This window comes from Mangifera indica, chromosome 15, assembly GCF_011075055.1.
Source record: "Mangifera indica cultivar Alphonso chromosome 15, CATAS_Mindica_2.1, whole genome shotgun sequence".
Lineage (NCBI taxonomy): Eukaryota > Viridiplantae > Streptophyta > Magnoliopsida > Sapindales > Anacardiaceae > Mangifera > Mangifera indica.
Window position 1 is genome coordinate 8,519,703 of NC_058151.1, and position 25,695 is coordinate 8,545,397.

Sequence of the window (25,695 nt, forward strand, 5' to 3'; positions counted from 1 at the left end):
ACCTGACCAAAGAATATCCATATAGATGGTTGCTCTAGTGTCTAACATCACATGTGCATATGGTTATTTAACTTAAGGTTGTTAGACCATCTTATGTGAGGATCGGTATAGTTTGATACTATCTAATATGCTACTATTATTAGGGTAACTATAAAGATAGTGATTAGCCATATCGTAAGAAACACGGAGACTATGGTTGATCGATAAAGAATTTGTTACTCTTGAGCATATGAGAAGATATCTTACATGAGAATACTGAAAGACATTTATGATTGCTTGAATATGTGGCCACCATAGAATAAGGTTGTAATATAATCCATATTAGTCTTTGATGTGTGTCAGTTGATGCCCAGAAATTATTGAGTTAAACACATTTCTATGTCTCAGCTTCGAGAGATATTGGTTTATGAAAGGGTTAAATTGCATGTAACTGCAATGTTGTAAAAGTTTAAAAAATATCTGCTCACTCTATCATTCAGATAGCTATGGTGCTTTGTTAGAGGCTAATCTTGTTTGTGTCTAGATTTACCCTAAATTCAGAAATTATCTATTCGATGGAGAGCTTATAGGTCACACACATAAATGAGTTGAATCGAACTTAAAGAAGTGGATTGTTTGTTGACAATCTTAGTATTCAGGGTTGAGAGAGAGATCACGAATGGATTGGATTTGCCCAATGGGTTGAGAGGATTTAGGTTTGATTATACCTTGACCAAGTGCCACCAGTGCACTTTCTATGATGGTGTTGGCCATGCAAATGTATGATGCCAATAAGTACCATGAAATAAAGCTTACCAAGTGGCACACTTAAGTGTTTTAGTTGTACAAGTATTGAAGCTTGTCGACTAGCACAGTTAAGTATGTTAGTTGTGCAATTAAGCTTGTTGGTTAACACATTTAAGTATGCCAACTATGCAAGTAAAACCTGTTAGCTAGGTATTTTACATACCAGTTGTGCATGTGTGTTGAGGGTGTCATGAGTGCTTAGGATTCTAGTCGTACTCAGACACCTACACATATAAAATAAAAGGCATAATTTTTTTGCAACATATACAATATAGATAAAGTGAAACTTAGCCATTGTTTGTCTATTTTCTTTTTTTCCTATGAACATTGAGAGTCTAGTCAAGAGCCCTAGCATCTTTATCACTTGGATTTCCTCTATTTGTATTCTTGTTTTGCTTAGGTACCAAGACACCATCTTTTCAGGGTTGGATAACATACTATCTTAAGCCATGTGAAAATTTGGAAGAGCCATCAAAGTAGGTATAAATCTAAAACATCCTATAAGTGTTTTACATATTCATGAATATATGTTTTAAAACCAGTATCTTAGTTAGGGTTTTTCAGGTTTGTATGATTTAAAAATTTTTAAATTTCGTTGCATTGCCAATTATCAATACCATGAAATCTCTACACAGGTTCCCTACAAAGACATATTTTTTGGACTTAGAGTTTGGCTTGATCAAAATCAATTTCTTGGCATAAGCTTTAGAGCTTCAAATCCTTAAGTACTCTAGATTGGGCTTTTGTCTATTCTATAACTGATATAGAGTTTTATCTATAATTTAGATAGGACATGGTTCAGTGTATAGGCAACAATTTCTAAGGCATGACCCCAAAAAGATATAGGTAAATCAGTAAAACTCATCATAGATTTGATCATTTCCATGAAGGTCCTATTCATCTATTTATATACATTATTATGTTGTGATGTATTAGACGGAGTGAGTTAAGATACTATCTCATATTCCTTTAAGGAATGTCTAAATTCAGTACTCAGGTATTCACCTTCTCGATTACGTTGGAGGATTTTAATTTGTTTTCCAAGTTGTTTTTCTACTTTGTTCTTAAATTTTTTGAATTTATCAAAACATTCAGACTTGTGTTTCATTAAAAACACATAGTTATATCAATTGAAATCATTAGTTAATGTTACGAAATAGGTTTCTCTATTTCTATTATGCACTATCATAGGCCCACACACAGTACTGTGAATGATCTTTAATAGTTTAGTTGTTATTTCACTATGTCCAATGAAGGGTGTTTTGGCTATCTTACCTTATAGACATGATTTGCATTCATCATATGACTAGAAGTTAAATGATCGCAAAATTCTTTGTTCAAGAAGTCTCAATATACGTTTTGATCCTTTATGGCCTAACTTGTGATGCCATAGATATGTGGTAATCAAATCATTCGATTTTAATCATTTATTATTTTGCACAATGAGAATTTCATTATCCAGTTTCAAAATATATAAACCATCATGCAATTCAATTGTTTCATAATTAATATTATTTAATTTGATGATTATAATATCATCAACAATAAAAAAATGAATATTCCTCTTTGTCTAAAACAAATACAGAAACTAAGTATCTGGAAACAAAAGATACATAATAACCTTGTTTTAATTCTAAAACTAGCTTAGTGGGAAGCTAAGATAATAAACACCTACAACTAATGTAGCAACACATGTTCCATTTCTAACATGTAGGTCAACCTCTCATTTGGCCAAGAATCTACTATATCATAGTCCTTGTATATTAGAACAAATATGAGAACCATATCCTGTGTTTGTAACCTAGGATGAATAAAGAGAATAGTTTATCTCGATGACAAACATACTTAAAGTAGAAGCTTCAGTTGCCTTCTTCATCTTGTTCTATAAAAAGGTCGTGCAATGTCTCTTCTAGTGACTTGGCTTGCCACAGTAAAAATAGACAACCTTTACTTTCCCCACACCACCTATACGTTGAGTAACAGTATCAGGTTACTTTTTCACTTTGGGCTTGGGCTTAGCCTTAGCCTTGACTTTTGATATTCAAGCTTCAACCATAAGTAGATTAGTCGAAACTACCTTTCATACTTGTTATTTAACCTGTCTGCCTTAAGGGTCATTTAGGTTAAAATTCATAATAAAATTAGCTCATGATTTAGGGAGGGATTTCAACACTAGGTTAATGACAAGCTTATTGTCCATGATAAAGCTCAAGTTCGCCAATCGCTCAATGTAGCCAATCATCTTGGTCACATAATGACCAACTTATCCTCCTTTAGAGAGTTTGTAATCAAACAGTGCACTTGACACCTTATGTCATTCAGCCTTCAATAAGTACCACATAACTCTCAAAGTGTGCAAGTATGGACTTCACATCTATTTCCTTATGTTGTTTTCGAAGCTCAAGTGACATGGAAGTCAACATAAGACACTAAACTTCCATGGAGTCATCAAGGAACTAATTAAAAATATTGTTTTGCTCCTAGGTGGCATTGAGACTAGGCTCAAGGAGCAATAACCATAAAGGATGAACAACCTCTTTCTTTGACATAGAATAATCTGAAAATTTTTATACCAATCAGTGGACTTTCTTCTAGTAAGCTTATTTTCTTTTCAAGAATTGATTAATATGTTGGGTTTGACATGGTGATTTTGTGATCTACAATTTATAAATAAAAGAATTAGTAATTTTATTTGATTATTAATATTCATTTTAATTACAGATTTATAATTAAAATGCTCCCACTATTTTCCTCAAGTCGATAGCCCTCATTATTGAACTCGAGAAGTTTTGATGAACTTTCTAGTGGATCGAAACCCTATCGTATTAGTTCTCCTATTTGATTTGGTAAACAAGTTCAAATTAATCAAATAGGCAAATTTCAAATTAATCACAAAAACCCATGATGTCAAGCTAGGAATTATCTTAACAAATCATGCGATCTTAAATGTGACTCCTACATATTAGTAAGGGGGATCCTACATACCTCCTGACATCGATAAATGCATTCCTTACTCATGCCTCTAGTATACTTCACTTTCATTTTAATGAACAAGTTAGACCAATATAAACTACTACTAATTTTCCACTTGGCAGAAGTATATCCATTACTTTCGCGAACAAGGTTCCAACAAACAGTGGCTTATTTAGGGCGTTCTATTGGAAGACATCAATTAAATCCTAGACTTAATTTTTAAATTGAGAGTTTTATTAATTAGTCTCATCAGATTTTAAGTCGCATGTTAGTTTTACATTCGACTATGTAAAATAAAAACCGTGCCAACACACAATTATAACTAATATTAAGCCTTCGAGCTAAGAGGAGTTTACCCAGTCAACCTAACTGAATCTTTATCTTCGAGTCTTCACGTTTGTCCTTTTGTCTCCAGTCTTTAATTATTACATTATTTTATTTCATAGTTAAGACTTCTAAGAAAAATGAAAAAAAAAGCCTAATTTGAATAAGAAAGAGGGTCAAGGTAGAACACGCATACCCTATTTAAGAATTACAACCAAAAAATAAATAATAAAATAAATAATCATTCAAAGGTTCTTTGACTGCGTATCGGGTATTATGCATAAATACATCAAAATTTTAATTATTATTATCTCAAGTGTCAAATTTTTTTAGTCCCTAAAGTTTTACAAAAGTGTAATTCAACCCTAAAGCTCAAGAAAATCTTAATTTAGTCTAAATTGAACAAAATAGGACTAAATCAAAATTTTCACCTTTGTTGGATGTGTAGGTATGATGTCCAGCCATGTATATGAAATTCAACAAAAAATTCAAAATATTACATGGTTGGTGTCATGGCATGGGCATTGTTGAAATGCAAGTAAGGTGGTTGGCACTAAACAAAGGTCATTGCTCGACAAAAATTAATCTAGCCGTGCAAAACACATGGTGTCAAACACCATGAAAAGGTCACGACTAGACAAAAAAAAGGGTTTAGCCATACACATGTGGTGCCAAACACCAAGAGAGAGTCATTATTGGACCAAAATGGTCCAACCATGCATCACTCATGGTGCATGGATAAGTCCACCTAACACCTTCATGCACGGTTGAAACCAAACAGTACATGGACCCGTAATGGAAAATCCATAAAACTCCTAGTTCTTGGTAAGCTAATCATCGGGGCAAGCGAATACAACATGTAAACCATACTTATACTAGCAATAACCCTCAAATCATGTAATCAACAGGATTCTAAGGTGATTTCATACTACAATATGAAACCTATAGCATTTAACCACAATTAAACCTGCCTATATCAACAAAATCTAAAAATCTTCACCTAATAATTTAACACAATTTATATGTACATAATACTCAACAAATCGTGTAACAACGTGATTGCAAATCATCTTTACCAGTTTTAACTGTCTTGATTAATGCGATTACATATAGTTAACATATAAAATTAACCAAAACTAACTACAGGTATTATATTTTATAAAAATATGCTAAACAGTGGCTCTGATATCACTATAGGGTTTTCAGGGTGCTAATAACCAGTAGTACAATAGAATTTAAAATTTTAAATATCAAACAAGGCTGAAAAACCCTAACCAATATATCAATTTTAAACATATATTCATGAACATATAAAACACATATAAGGTGTTTTAGAGTTATACTTGCATTGATGTCTCCTCCGAATCTTTAAATGGCTTGAGACTGAATGTTATCCAACCCTCAAGAGGCGACACCTTAGTATCCATGTAGAACACGAACACAAGAGAGGTAATCCTAGTGAAAAGGCAGTTAAGGCTCTTTAGCTAGACAATCTTGTGTTCACTAAAAAGAGAGAAATAATGAGTGATCGATGGCTAAGGTCTCACTCTTTTCTTGTTTATTTATTATATGCAAATAATTATGTCTTATTTATATATGTGCAGATGTCCAAGATTTATTAGAATTTTAAGCATGCAAAACTTCCTTCAACATACACATGTACGACTGGTATGTAAACATGCATAGTCGATATCTTTCAAGGCTTGCATAGGTGGACATCTTTTTGTCCAACCGTTTCATGCCTTTATTCTTCATAGTACTATGCATTTGCATGGTTGGTACCATCACCACCGAGTGTATGATTGGCATATTGAGATGCATAGTTATGCACTTTTGTCAAGGCATAAACAAACTGAGTCCTCTCAACCCTGTCGGGCAAATCTAGTCAATTCATAGTCTTTCTTTCTTTCCAAAACACCAAAATTATCCCCAAACAATCCTTACCTCTAGATTTGAATCAACCTCTATATATGTGCAACTAATAAGCTTTTTATCGAGTTATTAGTGTTCAAATTTAGGGTGAATTTGGACATGGACCAAGATTGACCTTTAGCAAAGTATCATAGCAAACCAGATGCCAGAGTGTCAATGAACACCTCTTAAGTTATTATAACATCATAGTTACATGCAATTCAATCCTTTTGTCAACCAATATCTAACGAGGTTAAAACATAAAAAAGTGTCTATCTTAATGATTCCTTGTTATGAACTGATACATAGAAATGACTAACACAAATTAGGTTATGACCTTATTTGTCTGTGGCCACATATTTAAACACTCATAGATGTCTTTCAGTATTCTCAAGTGAGATATCTTCTCTTGTGCTCGGAGTGAAAATATTTTATTAATAAACCATAGCCTTCATGTATCTTATGATACAGTCAGTTACTATCTTTATAGTTACCCTAATTACGATCACACGTTAAATAACACCAAACCATACTGATTCTTACACTAGATTAGGGTAACTATAAAGGTAGTAATCGACCATATCATGATATACATGAGGCTATGGTTGATCAATAAACGATTTGTCAATCTTGAGCACAAAGGAAGATATTTATGACAACTTGAATCTATTGCTATAATGGGATAAAGTTGTGGCTTAGTTTGTGTTAGTCATTTATGTGTATTAGTTCATATCAAGAAATCACTAAGATAAACATATTTTTATGTCTTAGTCTCGAGAGATATTGGTTGTTAAAATGATTGAATTGCATGTAAAGCTTAAGAGATGTTTATTGACACTTTATCATCAAGGTGGCCAAGATACTTTACTAGAGGCCAATCTTAGTTTGTATTTAGATTATGGGTCACACGCATATAGAAGTTGAATCAAACTTAGAGGAATGGATTGTTTGTCAATAATCCTAGTGTTTAAAAAAGAGAGAAAGGCTGTGAATGGACTAGGTTTGCCTAACGAGTTTAGAGGAGTCAATTTGACTATGCCTTGATGAAAGTACATGACCATGCACTTTAATATGCTAGTCATGCACTTAGTTGTTGTGGTGTCGACTGTGCAAATGCATGGCATGATTGACACCATGGAAAGAAAATAAATAAATAAAGATATCCATGGTTGGACAAAAAAATGTCCACTCATGCAATGCTTGAAACATGTCAGTTGTGCATGTTTACATGGCAGTCATGTATTTATATGTTGAAATATGTCCTGCATGTTTAAAATTCTATTAAAGCTTGGACACATACACATATATATAAGGCATAATTATTCGTGTATGAAGGGAGACTAGAAAAAGAGTGAAACCCTAGCCACCGCTCACTCATTCTACTTGAACAATGAATCCAATCAAGAGCTCTAACAGCCTCTTTACCTAGATTTCCTCTATCACATTCGTGCTCCATGTAGATACCAAGGCATCACCTCGTGAAGGTTGGGTAACGTTCTTTCTTTTGCTATGTAAAGGTTGAATGAGTCATCAATGCAAGTATAAACATAAAACATCCTATGAGTGTTTTTGCATTTACATGAATGTATGTTTAAAATGGGTATCTTGGCTAGGGTTTTCAAGTTTGATGATTTTTTAATTTTTAAATTCCGTTATGTTGCCAATTATTAGCACCTTGAAAACCTTACAAATATTTATTAAAAGTATTCTTTGGCAAACAAGTTTGAATTAATCGAATAGGTAAATTTCAAATTAATCATCAAAAGCCTATGATCTCAAGGTTGGTGTTACCCTAACAAATCATGCGATCTCAAATGTGACTCTCGGTATCAATAAGGTAGATACTATATATCTCCTTGCATCAACAAACGCATTTCTTAATTATGACTCTAATATACTTTACCTTTGCTTTGACGAACAAGCAAAGTACATTAGTTAAGTCAGACCCAATATAAACAACTCCTAATTTGCCACTTAGTATAAGTGTATGCTTTGCTTTGGTAAACAAGGTTCCAGTAAACAGAGGCTTAATTAGGACATCATATTAGAAGACACAAATTAAATCTTAGACTTAATATTTAAATTAAGAGTTTTATTAATTAGTCTCATCATAATTTAAGGTGTATGTTAGGTGATATTTGTAAAATAAAACTATACATACATTCTACAAAATAAAATAAAAACATGTCAGCATACAACCATAACTAATGTCAAGCCCCTTGAGCCAAAATGAATTTGACTACTCAACCTAGGTGAATTTTCATCTTCGAGTCTTCACGTTTATCCTTGCATCTTTAATCTTCAATCATTCTATAACATTGTTTCTTAATTACAAATTTCTAAGAAAATAAAAACAATCTAATCTAAAGAAGAAAAGGGTAAAGGCAAGGTGCGCACTCCTTATTTAAGAATTACAACCCAAAAATGAAAAATAAAATAAAATATTCACAAAGGTTTTTTGGCTATGTACTGAACACCATGATACATACATCCATGCATATACATATCAATTAAAAATAAAATTTTTAATTATTATTGTCCCAAGTGTCTAATTTTTTTGGTCCTTGAAGTTTTATAAAATTACAATCCAACCTGAAAGTCAAGAAAATCTCAATTCAATCTAAATTCAATAAAACAAGATGAAATTGAAATTTTCAACTTTTTCAGGCATGCAGGTATTATATCTAGTCATGCATATGGAATTCACCAAAATTTCAAAATATAATATAGTTGGAATCATGACTTGAGCACGATTAGAATGGAACCAAGGTGGCTGGCATAAACTCTACTTACTCCAGTGGCAACTGTCGGATCATGCAATCAATAGGATTCGAAGGTGATTTCATGCAACAACATGATACTTATGTCATTTAATCAACAATTAAACTTGCATATGTCAACAAAAATCCAGGAATCATAACTCGATAATTTAAGACAGTTTACATTATACATGATACTCAATAAATCGTGAAAAAACACGATTGTAAATCATCTTTACCAATTTTAACTAGACTTGATTAATCCAATTACTTGTAATCAAATATAAAATTAACCAAAACTAATAGCAGGTATAATTTTCATGAAAATATGCTAAATAGTGGCTCTTATACCACTGTAAGGTTTATAGGGTATTGCTAACCGATAATGTAGCAGAATTTAAAATTTAAAAATCAAACAAACCTGAAAAATCCTAACTAGGATATCCACTTAAAACTTAATAATCATGAAACATGCCAAACACTTATAGGGTATTTTAGAATTATAACTGCAATGATAACTCTTTTAACCTTCACGTGGCTAGAGAAAGTACACTATCCAACCCTCACGAGGAGGCATCTTGGTATCTACATGGAGTATAAATGTAAATAAGGGAAATATAGGTGAAGCGGCTGCCAAGGCTCTTGACTAGAATTATTGTTCATGACAGAAGGACAGAGAATGCAAAACCAGCGGATAAGTCTTTTCTTTTTTGTTTGTTTTATATGTCTATGTATTTATTATTAGCGTAAAAAATGCCTTTCTATATATACATAGGTATTTAAGCACAATTGGAATTCCATGCACACATGTCACCTTCAATACACATGCATAGTTGGAATGTAAAATGCACAGTTGGCATTCCCAAGCACTTGTGTGTTAGCCAACAAGTTTTGTTACATGGTGGTGACCAACATCATGCATTTGCATGGTTGATACCATCACACCAAGTGTACAGCTGGCACTTGGTCAGTATATAGTCAAACTAAGTTCTCTTAACCCACTAGGAAAACCCAGTCCATGCACTGTTTCTCTCTCTTGGCCTTGATAACTTGGATTGCCAAAAACCTATCCATTCCTTTAAGTTTAATTTAACTCTTTTATGCAAGTGACCCTATAAGCTCTCTATCAAGTTAGTAGTGTTTGAATTTAAGACAAATTCAAACACAAATGAAAATTGGTCTCTAGTAAAGCATCATGGCCACCCAAACGATAGAGTGTCAATGGACATCTCTTAAGCTTTTACAATATCATAGTTACATGCAGTTCAATCATTTTGTCAACCAATATATCTTAAAGCTCAGCCATAAAAATTTGCCTATCTCAGTGATTACTCAGTATGAACTAATACATATCAATTACTAACATGGATTAGGTTACAACCTTATTCTACTATAGCCATAGATTCAAGTAGTAATAGAGGTCATTCAATATTTGCATGTATGATATCTTTTTTTGTGTTAAAGAGTGATGAATCCTTTATCAATCAACCATAGCCTCCATGTATCTTATGCTATAGTTTATTATTATCTTTATAGTTATCCCAATTACGACAAAATGTTAGATAATGTTAGCCATACTGATCTTTACACGAGATGGTTTAGGGACCTCAAGTCAAAACATCACATGTACCCATGGTATTCAGAGGATTTGTTTCATAGACACTAGAGTAACCATTTATATGAATATCCTCTAGTCAAGTCAGTCTGATAAATACATCTACAATTTGCACCTATGTGTTGTATCAAATTTTCTATAACAATTTCGACATATGAGAACTATCATTACTTTTTATGGGATCACTCAATACTATGATAATCCCATCATCATTACACATGTCCTTATTCATTACAATGTCAGGATTACGGACCTTTCTAGAATGGCCACTTAATGTGAACATAAAATTCTCATAATTAGTCATCTAATCACCTCATGATAATTCCATCATTCTAAGGGTATATTATTCATACTATCATATAAATAAACAACATATGAATTAAATAACAATAAATCTTTTTATTAATGATTAAACTAAAAATACATCAAAAAACAAATTCAATTGGCTTTAAGACATTTATCATAACAAGTACCTTATCCATATACCTGTTTTGACTTATAACAAGTAACTTACGAATTCTATCTTAGTAGATTTTAATTCTAAGAATATTGATTGCTTCTCCTAAGTCTGTTTTGGAGAAACACTTAGATAACCAAACCTTTATTGATTGCAAGTTTGTTATGTCATTTCCAATAGTCAATATGTTATCAACATATAATATTATAAATGTTATCATGCACCCATTGACCTTCTTATACACGTATGGTTTATCTTTTTTTTTTATGAATCCGAATTCATGAACGACTTCATCAAAACAAATATTCCAGCTCTTTAAAGCTTGCTTAAATCTATAAATAGATTTGTATAGCTTGCATTCCTTACATGCCTATCCATCAAGAATGAAACCATTGGATTGTGCCACATGAACGTCTTTTGTAAGGTTACCATTCATGAATGCAATCTTGACATCTATTTAAAAGATTTCATAATTATAGTATGCAACTATAGCAAACGTAATCCTAACGGACTTAACCATAATAATCAGTGAAAAGGTTTATCATAGTCAATACCATTCTTTTGAGTAAAACCTTTGGCAAACAATTGTGCTTTATAAATTTGCATGTTACCTTTTATGTTAATTTTCCTTTTTAAAACCTATTTGCACCTTACGAGTTTACCTTTTCAAGTGCATCCACCAAATACCATACTTGGTTTTGGTACACAGTTTTTTTTTTTAATTTTATGGCATCCAATCATTTTTAGGAATCTAGACTTGAAACAATGTCATTGTAGGTCATCAATTCATCATTGTGGATGACCAATCGAGTCAGGAGAAAACCAAGTCTCTCTAGCTCATGGCATACTCATAAAGACCGACATAGCTCTTGTGTGCTTTGAGGTTATTCTACCTAAGGTGGAGGAACTCTGTCATCATGATCAACTATCCACGATGACATATTGTCCTAGCTAGAATTTATGGTATCTTGTGGCATAGGAACCTATCAAGTTCCACCCTCCTCTTATTGGTCCTTTTGAAAATAAATTCCTTCTCAAGGAACACTGTAATACAAGCAACAAAAATCTTTTGCTTTTCTAGGTGGTAGAAACAGTATCCCTTGTTTTTTTTTTTTTAAGATACTTCACAAAGATACACTTTTTCGATTTAGCACTCAACTTGTTTGAATTTAATTTCTAAATATAAGCTTCATAGCCCCAAATCTTTAAGTAGTCTAGATTGGGTTTTCACCTAGTCTACAAGTCATACTAAGTTTTGTCCACAAATTTAGATGGGACACTGTTCAATCTGTAGGCAACAGTTTTTAGGGCATTACCCCAAAAAGGCATGGGTAGTTTTATGAAACTTATCATGGATCTAAATAAGTTTGAATTAATCAAATAGGAAAATTTTAAATTAATCATCAAAAACTTATAATCTTAAGCTAGATTTATCATAACAAGTCATGGGACATCAAATATGACTCTTGATATCAATAGGGTGGATACTACATGTCTCATTGTGTCGTCATATGTATTCCCTACTCATACCTCTAGTATGTTAAACCTTCATTTTGGTGAACAAACAAAGTACACTAGTTAAGTTGAGCCCAATATGATTAACTTCTAATTTTTCACCTAGTAGAAGTGTACCTTTGGTAAACAAGGTTCCAATGAATTGTAGCTTAATTAGATGTCATATTGTAAGATACTAATTAAATGTTAGACTTAATATTCGATATTAAGGGTTTTATTAAATAATCTCATCAATTTTAAGTTGCATGTTAGATGATATTTGCAAAAATAAAACCTATATTGTTAAACACTCTCGTAATGGCTAATATAAACCTCGAAGGGGGTGAATAGGTTCTAAACAAAAAAAATAAAATATACACTAAAACAAATTCCAGAGCTAACTTTACAAACCATACAACTGAAACACCAATAATAAATTCAACAGTAATAGACTTTAAAACATAAATAAACATCAACAATAGCTGAAATAAATAACAAATAGAGCATAACAATAAATAACAATATTAACAACCACAATTACAACAATAAATAACAGTAATAACTGATAATATTTAAGGAGTTTGAGTTGTAGAAATGTTCATTTAGAGTGGCCTAGAGCTTTCTCTTGCAAGCCTCTTATGTCCACTTTTCTAAGCGCCTTAAAGTTCTACTATATGTCGGCTTATGTGTAGTTGAAGTATGGGTTTGATTTTAAAAATAGCTTCACTAGAAAGTTTTGAAAAACTGCACAGGAGGTACAAACTTTACACGTGTTACACTTATATTGGATTTTGTGTCACACAGATTGGGATTATTTTTAGCATGGACCGACTGGGATAATGAATATTTGGACACATGACAGTGACGCATTACACAATTGGGAGATGACATCTGACAACAATTCAGATGAAAAATGTCACGGTTGGGAAGGTTTTCAAATGTCCCAGGTAAGACATTTAATGGAATTAGACACATGGCAATCAACAGTGAATTTGAAGCTTTCTTGGACACATGGTAGCAAGACATTCGTTAGAAGTTACACTGGGCAACAATATGTGAGGAGAGATGCCATGGGTGGGACAATTTTCAAATATCCCAACTAGGACATTTAATGCTTAAGGTTAAAAATAATTAATATTAGTTGATTTGGGTCAGCTAATTAACATTTAAAAACATTAATAATTAATTTGGTTCATGGCTAGACCATACCATTTTATTTCCAGAAGGCTGAACAGTTGATGTGTGGTTTGGTCAAAGGTAGGTATGACCAATTTTCACCAATATTTTCTTGATCCAGATTTATCTGCAAATTTCACATTTTGTGCATCTTGTAATACATTTCAACATTCTTTGGACATATTAGTAAATTAAACTTAGATTTTTATCATCATCAAAACATTAAAATTCAAAAATCTCCCACTTTTTGATTGATGACAAAAATCTAGTTTAAAAGAAAAATATAATTCACAGTAAAAAATTTAAATATAAATCACAGTTACTCCCCTTCACTTTTAGCCACAAAAATTATTTTCCCTACTAATTTCTCTCCCTTTTTGTTAGCAATAAAAAAAAATGGACATCAAATTCAGTAGCAAACAACAAACTCATATAATAATCAAGTAGAAGTATTAGCAAGCAATACCAAACTTATAAATTGCTTGCAAATTTAATAAGTTATTAACTTAATCTCTCATTTTTTTTGTTATAAATTAAAAAAAAAAAAAACTTGGCAGAATTTCCTCGATTTTTCAAATATCTCGAAATGACTAATAAAAGAAACACACTTCCAATATTAATTGACATCAATCAATCGAATGCACAATATCAGCATTAATAATAAAGCTAATCCATGCTAGCCATAATATCATTACGAGGAATCAGATCAAAAAAGCTTAAACAACAACATGCAATAGCAAATCAATATCAATATATAAGAAATGAGTGTCAACATCAAAACATAGCAAAAATAAAGTAAAATAAGAAACTAAGATTATAAAATGCAAAAATATGAAATGCATGATCATGGATGACAATGCATCCAATCACGAACTTTTTGTTGAAAATTCTCATGTTCCTTTCTTAAGCGCTGTTGTTCGAGCATAATGTGATCTTCCCTTTCATGAATGCCATATAGACGAAGATGGAAAGCCTAAAATCCTTCCCTCATGGAGTTCATCAAATTAGTATATTGAGTTTGGAATGAGTTTATCATTTCTTCAACTCTTATTCTAGGTCATCTTTTAAATGGAGAACTCGATCTTGGAAGATTATAAGGTAGTGGAGGAACTAGATACTTAGGAGGAATTTGTTCTTTTTCACCGTCAATAATTCTTTGATGCCTTGGACGGTAAGCTTTAAATCGGTAGCGTCCTTGATCAATTCATTTGATCAATTCCATTTTAATCAAGGACTGAGCTGAAAAAAAGTCTGAATCTTTGAATTGTAAAAGATAATTTGGATCTTCGTCTGCTAGGTTTAATCCAAATTTTCTTACAATAAAGGACACAGTCATGTCAACTGAATTGCATGATTATCATGTTTAATAAGGTACAATCAATAGATAAGCCAACGAACAGTATCAACCTGAATTCCATGTTGAGTAACAAATATCAATTGTAAGTCATGAATTGAGACATATCCATTCGATTCTATTTGGGCATTTAGAGTATAGGTAATTATCCTATGAAATACCTTATATACTAAATTGTCCAACTTTTTAGACTTAGGCAGATAGGATTCATAAACTTCTCGACCTTCTAACTAATTCAAGCTACAGAATGATTAAAGTTTTCTGAAGTAGCTATTATTCCATTACAATCACATTCCAACCATTCAGTAAGAATTTTTGGAGTAACAGTAAAATCATGTCCATGCAATCTAAATTTCATAGTGAAGTCTACAACGTGATGTTCAACATCCATTTCTACTTTCAGATAATTGTAAAACTCATAAACCAGATTTTTATATATATCAAGTCTCATAAAAAATATATTTCTCCATTTCATCTGATTTACAATCTCTATAAACTGATCAGTAATATCAATTTCCTCTAAAATGGGCAAGAACATATACCTTTCCACAAAAACTTTTCTATTTTTAATTTCAGTCAAGCAAGCCCTTTGTTCATCACTTCCAGAAAGAATATTGTAATATGATCGAGGATTACCTATAGTTCTTGGAGCTATAAGGACTTGAAATATTTTCGTAGACACAAATTTGTTAGAATCAAGATGAATCCGAGAGTAAACTGTGAGAACTTATCGATAAAAATCTTTTGTGAAGGAATACAATATGATATGACTATGCTATGAATGTTGTCTTTGTGAGAAGTTTCGAAAAAAGATGAAGCAAAATGGTGCAAACTAGAGCAAAATGAAGCATACTGGAGCAAAATGCAGCAAAGAAAAAAAACAAGGAAGAAAGTGTTTGTCGGCAACGCAAATGAAAAAGAATTAGGTGAAAGTAATAAAGATGTTATGGCAAGGCAAATTAATAATAAAAGAATTAGGTAAAAGTAATAAAGCATGTGACACAAAAAGACAAATATATATATATATATAATATTAATTTTTTAAAATTATATGAATATATTGTTAACGGTGACATGATTTCCATGTTTACTGTGACACATATGATCCGAACAAAATAAAAATATGTAAATACGAATATGTGTAATATTGTGAGTGTCCAGATTAGATTTAACTTGTTGTGCCAAAAAAAATCCTTTTAACTTATGCATTTTTTTTTCAGAAATGAGCAAGAGTGATTTTTGTCAATAAAAAAATTGAAACCTTTCCAGATTAAGATTTTCAGACAATCACAATAGAAACAATAATATATATATATTGTATTCAATAAAATATAGATTATTTTTAGCAGAAAAAATATTTATCAAAATATTGTAAAATATATAAAATTTGAATATTTTGATCAAATTAAGGACATTTGATATAATTTGAGATTCGATCAATTTTGAACACAAGTTTAAATTGATTCGATTTGAATTCATATTATGTGTTTATGCTATGTGAATGGAAATACATTTTCAAATAATCGTAAATCATCCACATTCATCACCACATAATTAATATCATAACAAAACAAGATATCATAATAGAGTTAAAAATTTATATGAATGAGAGTATTAAATACTTACTTGATTTGCATTAATCATAAGCTCTCTTCGAATAAAGCAAAAAGGATCCTCATCAAAAGGCTTAGTAAAAATATCAGCAAGTTGATTGTTAGTATTAATAAATTCAATTTGAATATCACCTTTATTAATATGATCACACAAAAAATGATGTCTAACATTTATGTGTTTTGTCCTAGAATGCAAGATAGGATTTTTGGAAAGTTGAATAGCACTTGTACTGTCACAAAATATTGGATGTTTTTCATTTCAAAACCAAAATCCATAAGTTGTTATTTCATCCATAAGAGTTGTGCACAACAACTTACTGCGGAAACGTATTTGACTTCTATAATAGATGTTGCCACTAAATTTTGTTATTTGAAAACCAAGAGACAAACATATTACCTAAAAAATGACAAGTGCCACTTGTGCTTTTCCTATCTATTTGACATTCTCCGAAATCGACATTTGAAAATGCTTGTAATTTGAATGAGGATCCCTTAGAGGACCATAAGCCAACGTTTTAAGTTCCCTTACGGTATCTCATGATTCGTTTCATGACATTTAGAAGTGATTCCTTAAAATTTGCTTGAAAATGTGCACACATGCATACACTAAACATGATATGAGGTCTAGATGCGGTTAATTATAACAATACACCTATCATGCTTCTATATGCTTTGATTTCAACACTTTTACCTCCTTCATCCATATTTAATTTTAGAGAAGTGCTCATGGGAGTGGATTGCTCTTTGGCATCTTACATGTTAAACCTTTTAAGAAGGTCTTTGATATATTTGGCTTGGTTAAGCAAAATCTCTTCCTTTGTTTGTTTGATTTGAAGTCCTAAAAAGTAATTAAGCTATCCTATCATGCTCATTTCAAACTCACCCTGCATCATCTTAGAAAATTCTCTACAAAGAGACTCATTAGTAGTACCGAAGATGATGTCGTCAACATAAATTTGAAAAATCAAAATATCCTGCATATGCCTTTTTGTAAATAAAGTGGTATCCATTTTTCCTTTTGAAAAACCATTTTCATTTTAAAAAAGGCTTAATCTTTCAGGCCAAGCTCTTGGAGCTTGTTTTAAACCATATAAAGCCTTTTTTAATCAAAACACATGATTTGGAAATTCATGATTTTTGAAACTAGGAGGTTGTTCAACATAAACCTCTTCTTGAATTAAACCATTTAAAAAAACACTTTTAACATCCATTTGAAATAATTTGAAATCAAAATGACATGCATATGCAAGCAACATCCTGTTGTTAGTCTTTCTACGGGTGCATAAGTTTCATCAAAGTCAATACCTTCCTCTTGAGAGTACCCTTGAGTGACTAGTTTTGCCTTGTTTCGAATAACAATGTCGGACTCAACTACCTTGTTCAGGATACCCATTTTGTGTAGATGATGGGATGATTTATTGGCCTTGGAACTAGTTCCTAAACATTGTTTCCCTCAAATTGGTCAAACTCTTCTTACATTGCAAGCACCCAACTTTCATTTTTAAGAGCTTCATTTACCTTCTTGGGCTTTATTTGTGACAAGAATGTCACAAATTAGCATGCATTTCTTAATGAAGCTCTAGTTTTTATTCCTTGGGTAGGGTCTCCAATAATTCTTTCTTCTTTCACTTGGATATGAGATTTCTCTTTGTGGTTCTTAAGGTTGCATAAGTTCATCCTTTTGGTCTTCAACCTCAACTTAATGATCTTTTTTCCTTTCTTTTGGTTGAGATAAGTCTTTGCTTTTTAAATCTTCTATGATTTTAATGACTTCATCTTCATCTCTATTATCTATAAATTTAAGAGATTCATCAAATACTACATGCATAGATTCTTCAACTAAGAGAGTTTTCTTGTTGAAGAATTTATATGCTTTGGATGAGGAAGAGTAACTTAAGAAAATTACTTCATTCAACTTGGCATCAAATTTTCCTAAGTTATCCTTACATTATTTAACACAAAACATTTACACCCAAAGGGATGAAAATATGCAATATTAGGCTTTCTTCCTTTGAATAACTCATAAGGAGTTTTCTTGAGAATTAGCCTAATTATGGCCTTATTTATAATGTAATATGAAGTATTAATGGCTTCACCCCAAAAATACTTAGGCAAATCATTTTCACATAGCATGGTCGTAGTTATTTCTACAAGTGTCCCATTTCTTCTTTCAACAACTCTATTTTGTTAAAGGGTCTTAGGTGTCGAACAGTTGTGTTCAATGCCAAGTTCATTACAAAATATTTCAAAATTCGAATTCTCAAACTCTTTTCCATGATCACCTCTAATGCATATAATTGCATAACCTACTTGATTTTGCAATTTCGTAATAAATGGTACAAATGCATGGAATACATCACTTTTATTTGAAAGAAGCAAGACCTAAGTAAATCTTGAAAAATCATCAACAATTACAAAATAATAATGCTTTCCACCTAGGCTTGTAGCTCTAGATGGTCCATACAAATCCATATGTAAAAGTTGAAGAGGTCTTGAAGTTGAAACACAATCTTTAGACTTAAAACAAATTCTTGTTTGTTTGCCTTTCATGTAAGCATCACACGCATGGTCCTTTTTTAAAATTAATTTTGGCAAACCTTTTACTATTTTTTTTTTAAAGCTTTTGAAGAACGTCAATGCTTGCATGTTCTAACCTTCTATGCCATAGCCACATATTCTCCTCCTTGGTTGACATGAGACATAGGTCTCTAGATGCAATATCATGTAAGTCTATAATATACACATTTGAATACCAATGCCTAATGAATGCAATTGCATTTGTGCTAGCATAAACAATTTCACAACATAATGAGTAAAAACTAATCTTAAAGCCCTTGTCACATAGTTGACTTATACTAAGTAAATTATATCTAAGACCTTCAACAAGTAATATATCATTTATTGAAAAAGGGAAATTATAAAAAATAGCCAAAATACCCCTCCATTAAGCAAAAATGCCCAAATTCCCTATTCCTAAACAAAAATGCCCAAAACTGTTTCTAAAATACCAAAATTACCCTTCCCCACATCTATATAAACCTCTTCACTCACTCTTATTACACACATTTTTTATATCACTCAAACACTCACTCTCACTGTCATTTTTATTCAAGATCAATTAGTAGGGGTTCGTTCGAACGAAAGAAGTTCATATTTTTGAATTCAACTCGAAAAAAGACTATTCATAGAAAAAAGGTATTTATACCAATCTTAGCCTAAAAACTTAATTTTATTTGTTAAATCTAGTTTATATGTCATAATATAGGGGTTAAATACAATGTTAGATAAATATGGGGGGTATTTTGATATTATAAATATATAAAGGATTTAAATAGGGAAATTATAAAAAATGGCAAAAATACCCTTCCATTAAGATTAAGCAAAAATGCCCAAATTCACTATTTTTAAGCAAAAATACCCAAATTCCCTATTCCTAAGCAAAAATGCCCAAAATGTTTTCTAAAATGCCAAAATTACCCTTCCCCACATCTATATAAACCTTCCTCACTCTTATTACACACACTTCTTATATCACTCAAATACTCACTCTTACTCTCATTTTTATTCAAGATCAATTAGTAGGGGTTTGTTCAGACGAAAGAAGTTCGTATTTCTGAATTCGACTTGAAAAAAGACTATTCATAAAAAAAAGATATTTATACCAATCTTAACCTAAAAACTTAATTTTATTTATTAAATCTAGTTTATATGTCATAATATAGGGGTTAAATGCAATGTTAGATAAATATGGAGGGTATTTTGATATTATACAGTATATAAAGGATTTAAATAACATATTAAGAATAGATAGGTATACTTTGATACAAGACAACATACAAGGGTGTTAAAAAATGAAGAGATAATTATGAGGGGTCAAATGAAATGTTATTAAAATAGGGGGGCATTTTGATATTAAACATTGTAAGAGCATTATAAATGAAATTTTAGGAATAGATAGATATATTTTGATATGAGACAACATAAAAGGGTGGTAAATTCAATGTTAGGTAATTGTAGGGGGTAAAAAAATATTTAAAAAATATATGGGTATTTTGAAATTACATAATACATGAAGCAAATAAATAATAGGTTAAGAGTGGATAGATATTTTTTGATACAAGAGAACATAAAATTGTGTTGAATGAAAGTTTAGATAATTATATGGGGTTATATGAAATGTTAAGAAAAACATAGAGGTATTTTGATATTTCATAATATCATGAAGGATTTAAAAACATGTTAAGAATGAATAGATGTATTTTGATAATAAGAAACATACGAGGGTATTAAATGAAATATTAGATAAGTATGGGGAGCTAAAAAAATATTAAAAAATATAGAGGGTATTTTGATATTAAACATTGTAAGAACGCTTTAAATGAAATCTTAAAAATAGATAGATACATTTTGATACAAGGTTACATAAAAGGTTGTTAAAAAATTGTTAGATAAATATAAGGGTTAAATGAAATATTAGAAAAATATAGGGGGTTTTTTGATATTACATATTATAAGAACGTTTTTAATAAAATATTAAAAATAGATAGATACGTTTTGATACAAGGTTACATAAAAGGTTGTTAAATAAATTGTTAGATAAATATAAGGGTTAAATGAAATATTAGAAAAATATAGGGGGTTTTTTGATATTACATATTATAAGAACGTTTTTAATAAAATATTAAAAATAGATAGATACGTTTTGATACAAGATATTATACAAAGATGTTTAATAAAATATTAGATAATTATAAGGGGTTAAATAAAATTTTAAAAAATATAAGGGGTATTTGATATTAAACATTATAAAAACGTTTTAAATAGAACGTTAAGAACAAATAGATGCATTTTGATGCAAGATAACATACGAGAGTGTTATATAAATTGTTAAATAATTATTGGGGGTTAAAAAATATTAAAAAAATATGAGGGGTTTTTTGATATTAATAATTATAAGATTGTTTTACATAATTATTATAGATTTTTTTGTTATAAATAAATAATTATTTTCAAAAACTTGTCATTGCAGGATTGATAATTAAAATGGATGGTTATGCATCAGTTCGTTACCAAGGAGAATGGATTCAAGGTGGCAACAACACATTGAAATATGTTGGAGGATCCAAATAATTGATTAAAATTCCTTATAGAACAACATTCAAGGGATTTATTAAGCTTTTGAAAGAGTCTTGCGGTATTGATCCAATGAAAAACCACCTTCAATTATCAATGAAGCCAAGAAAAATTGAGCTTGACTGCCCCGTACAGATCCAAAATGATGAAGATGTCCAGAGTCTTATTGATATGTCTCAATACTTACAAGAATGTATTCCTGTTTTTACTACATGTACCCCAATTAAAAGGCATGAGGAAGAAAATGAAGATGAAGATGAAAAAAAAATTAGTAGGGTCAAAAAAGAATACGATTTGGAAAACTTGATTGATTTCAATAATGACCCGTTGTACATTACAAACTTATGGGCTCATGGAGAAAAAGATATGCTCCCAACTGGGTTAACTTTGATGAAAATGATATGCCTGATGTTCCTTCTGAAGATGTAGAGCCTGAGTATATGGCATCAGTTACCGAGGGTATGGATAGTTTGTAGTTTGAAGATCCTATTTCAGGTGGTGAAAATTATTTTGGGCCATTTTTTGACAATGTCCCCACTGATCCGTTTAGGTGGCTTCCTAATTTTCTTTCATAGCCACCAACATCATCAGGTGGCTCTAGATCGATCCGAGAGGAGAATGGTGTAAAGTTTGGTGATATTTTCCATAATAAAATTCAATTGAAAACACTATGACACAATTCGCCTTACTTAAAGGATTTCAATTCATGGTAAAAAAGTCTGATAAGAAACGATGGGAAATTAAGTGCAAGGCTGAAAATTGTGAGTGGTATATACATGCAACCAAGTCCAAAGTCGGTGAAGTGTTTCAAATCAACTTTATGAATCCTACCCATACATGTTCAATTGATCAAATCATGCCACATCACAGATAAGCTGGGGCCTAAGCTTTAGGTCAATTAATGAGGTCAAAGTTTGTGATAATTGATCGAATTTATCGGCCTAAGGAAATAATTGTGGACATCGTCGACTGATATAAAATTGATATTTCATATTCAAAGGCAAGGCGGGCAAGAAACTGGGCTATAAATTCATTGAGGGGCTCACCGGAGGAATCATTTATACTTTTACCGGATTATTGTTACAATCTACAACGTACTAATCCGGGCACCGTTACTGTTATTAAAACAGATGATGACCATCGATTTAAGAATTTCTTCATGGCATTGGGATGTTACGTTTCTTGCATTTAGAGAATATCTTCGCCCTGTTATTTATATTGACGTTGTTTTCCTTAAAGGTTCATATCTAGGGCATTTATTCATTGTGATGGCTCTTGATGGTAATAACCAGATATATCCCATTGGTTTTGATGTCGACAAAAAAGAAGATCACGAACGTGGTGTTGGTTTCTTAAGAGGATTAAAGAATGCATCCATGACCTTTCTGAGCTAGCAATAATCTCAGATTGACATCATGCTATATACTTGGCCATGGCTGAAATCTTTCCAGATGTCTACCTGGATGTTGTTATCATCATCTACTATGTAACATGTGGGCAAACTATAAACGAGACTCAAAGGTATAATGTTTAAACAAGTAATTAAATTTGTAACAATTTTTCTTTTTCATACATTTTGATTATAATCAGTTCTCATATTTTTTACCACCTTACAAGTTACGGGTGCATATTGGAAAGCCGTAAAATCATACATAGAATCAGAATTTGGGGCGATGATGTAATCTCTTGACTCGATGAACCCTCAAGCTAGAGCTTATCTACGTGATGTCAGATTTGAGCGTTAGAGTAGAGTATACTTTTCGGGACATCGATACAACATCATGACCATTAACATTGCTGAGTCATTTAATGCCCTTGTCAGACATGCACGGGGCTTACATATCATAATGCTCATCGAGTTCATTCGTGGTACCATGCAACAATGGTTTTACGAAAGGAGAAACCATGCAAGTAAGTATCAAATCGTTAATAATTAAAAAAATTTTCTCATGTACTTTTTCCCTTTAGTTTTGGTTATTACCAAATGTGTTGTTAATATTTTTTCAAATTACAGATGAATGTCCTAACTTTGTGACCCTTTGGGCAGAGGAGAAGATCAGTAGTCATTTGTCAAAGTCTACATGCCTGAAAGTTCGATCGATTACACCTACTCGGTATCAGGTTATCGGTTTTAGTGGATTCATAGGTATTGTGGACTTTGGTGAAATGTCTTGCACATGTAGAAAGTTTTAGCTTTCATGTATTCCATGCAAGCATGTCATTGTTTTTGCACGACATATGAGGCTCAAAAATGTCAATGCATGGGTTCATCCATTCTTCCGCACCGATATCTACCATGTAATATATCAGGAACCTGTCAATCCTCTTGAAAACCAATCTGATTGGTTACACGCACCAGAGGAAATAGTTATTCTACCCCCCGTCCTCGATAGTCATCGTCTGGGTCGCCCCTTCAATAGAAATCGACGTCCTTCGTAAGGAGAAAATGTTACACTGAGGATTTGTAGTTGTTGCCATGAACCAGGACACGAATGAACCCAATGTAAAAGCCCATCACCCGTCTTGAGCTTTGCCCCGCAGCATTCAACTAAAAAAGGCAAAGAGACAAGATCTTGATATGTTTATAATCAGTTATGTTAGTTATATGATTCATCATTATTGTACTTCAGTTATATGTAACTGATGTATTTTTTTTTTATTGTTTCAAATGTGTTATTGTATTGATATGTGATGTAATAACTTTAATGCAAATAATTTCTTCATTTTATATTTGTTAGAATGAGCTGTTTGAGTATTTCTTTATTTCATCTAACGTTTGATAGTAAAATCACTCAAATCACATATAAATATTTTCGTGACAAGTTATTTAAAAGATGAAATCAAATACATATCTATACATAATGACAGATAAAGTACATCATACATATACGCACATACAATAAATATATACATAAGAACATATGAAGAATGATAAATACAAAATGAGCTAACTAAATATACACCCGGAGCTACTGGATACAGTGAAAATACACCTGTGACACTAAACATCGACACATGGTAGTAGACGACTCTCGAGAAAAATCGATACTCCGTGACAATGCCAAACACTTAAAAAAACATAACATAAACAAGCCATAGTCACTAGAGCCCTCCCCCTAATGAAGGACATCTGTCACTCGATATAACACGAGGGGATCACGTCGTGGAGTCTGCCGAGAAGCTCGTTGCCTCTAATAATGTGGGTATGAATGCCATGTATGGTCGCATCCACTACTCTAGACACCCCATATTCCCCGAATATGATTCTTTCAAATCGTACACCATAATTGACAACTCACGAAAATCTATAACTCCGACCACCTAATGTACGCAATCGAAGTTTATAGGGATGTAAACCTATAAACAATGACAAAATAATTGATTATAAACTAATTCAACGTAAAATGTAATGAAAATACATATATACTATACCTTATCGACCATCCCCCATGGTTTATAAAACAACCCCAGGGTATACGCTACCTTAACCATCCTCGTGAAAAGGGTCAAAAACTCGAACTCCTCATACAGTGTGGTCTGCCAACTCTTCTAGGCTATCTCAAATAGCTTCCATCCAACACTATGAAATAGTCGCACGATGATCATCCTAGTGCCGACGTAATATAGCCAAAAAGGAATCCATATGCTAAAATGGTATAAACAATTTCAAATGTGTTAGTTATTGGCAAATATATCAAATTTTTAACCGAATTTTATAGTATAGACAACTTACATCATCAGTCAGCCACTGGCGTAAATCTACCATAAGCTGCCAAAACCTGTCCTTCAACTTTGACCCGATAAAGTAAACATCATACGTGTTGGAAGCCACAGCTTTGGTGTACCACATGAGGAAAGATTTCTCACGCTTTGAGGCAGAGGATGGAATGGTCCTGAGTTGTCATTTCACCTTCCCTCTGAGTGGATTTGAATGTGGGGTGCAAACTAGCTATAAGTTTTGGACGATCCGACCACGTGTTTTACGAATCAGTTGCAAGTTCCAAAAACTAATAATTCATTATTAGTTCCTATGTAACAATTAGGCATTAATAGATTAATGTTACCTTTTCCATGTATGCGGGAGGGGATTTGGCTAGAAA

At 31.9% G+C, this 25,695-nt stretch overlaps 1 pseudogene; it reads right to left on the reverse strand.

The window, feature by feature from the left end:
• Nucleotides 1–25,445, reverse strand: part of LOC123198107 — a 59,671-nt pseudogene extending 34,226 nt beyond the window's left edge.
• Nucleotides 25,446–25,695: the final 250 nt, after the last annotated feature.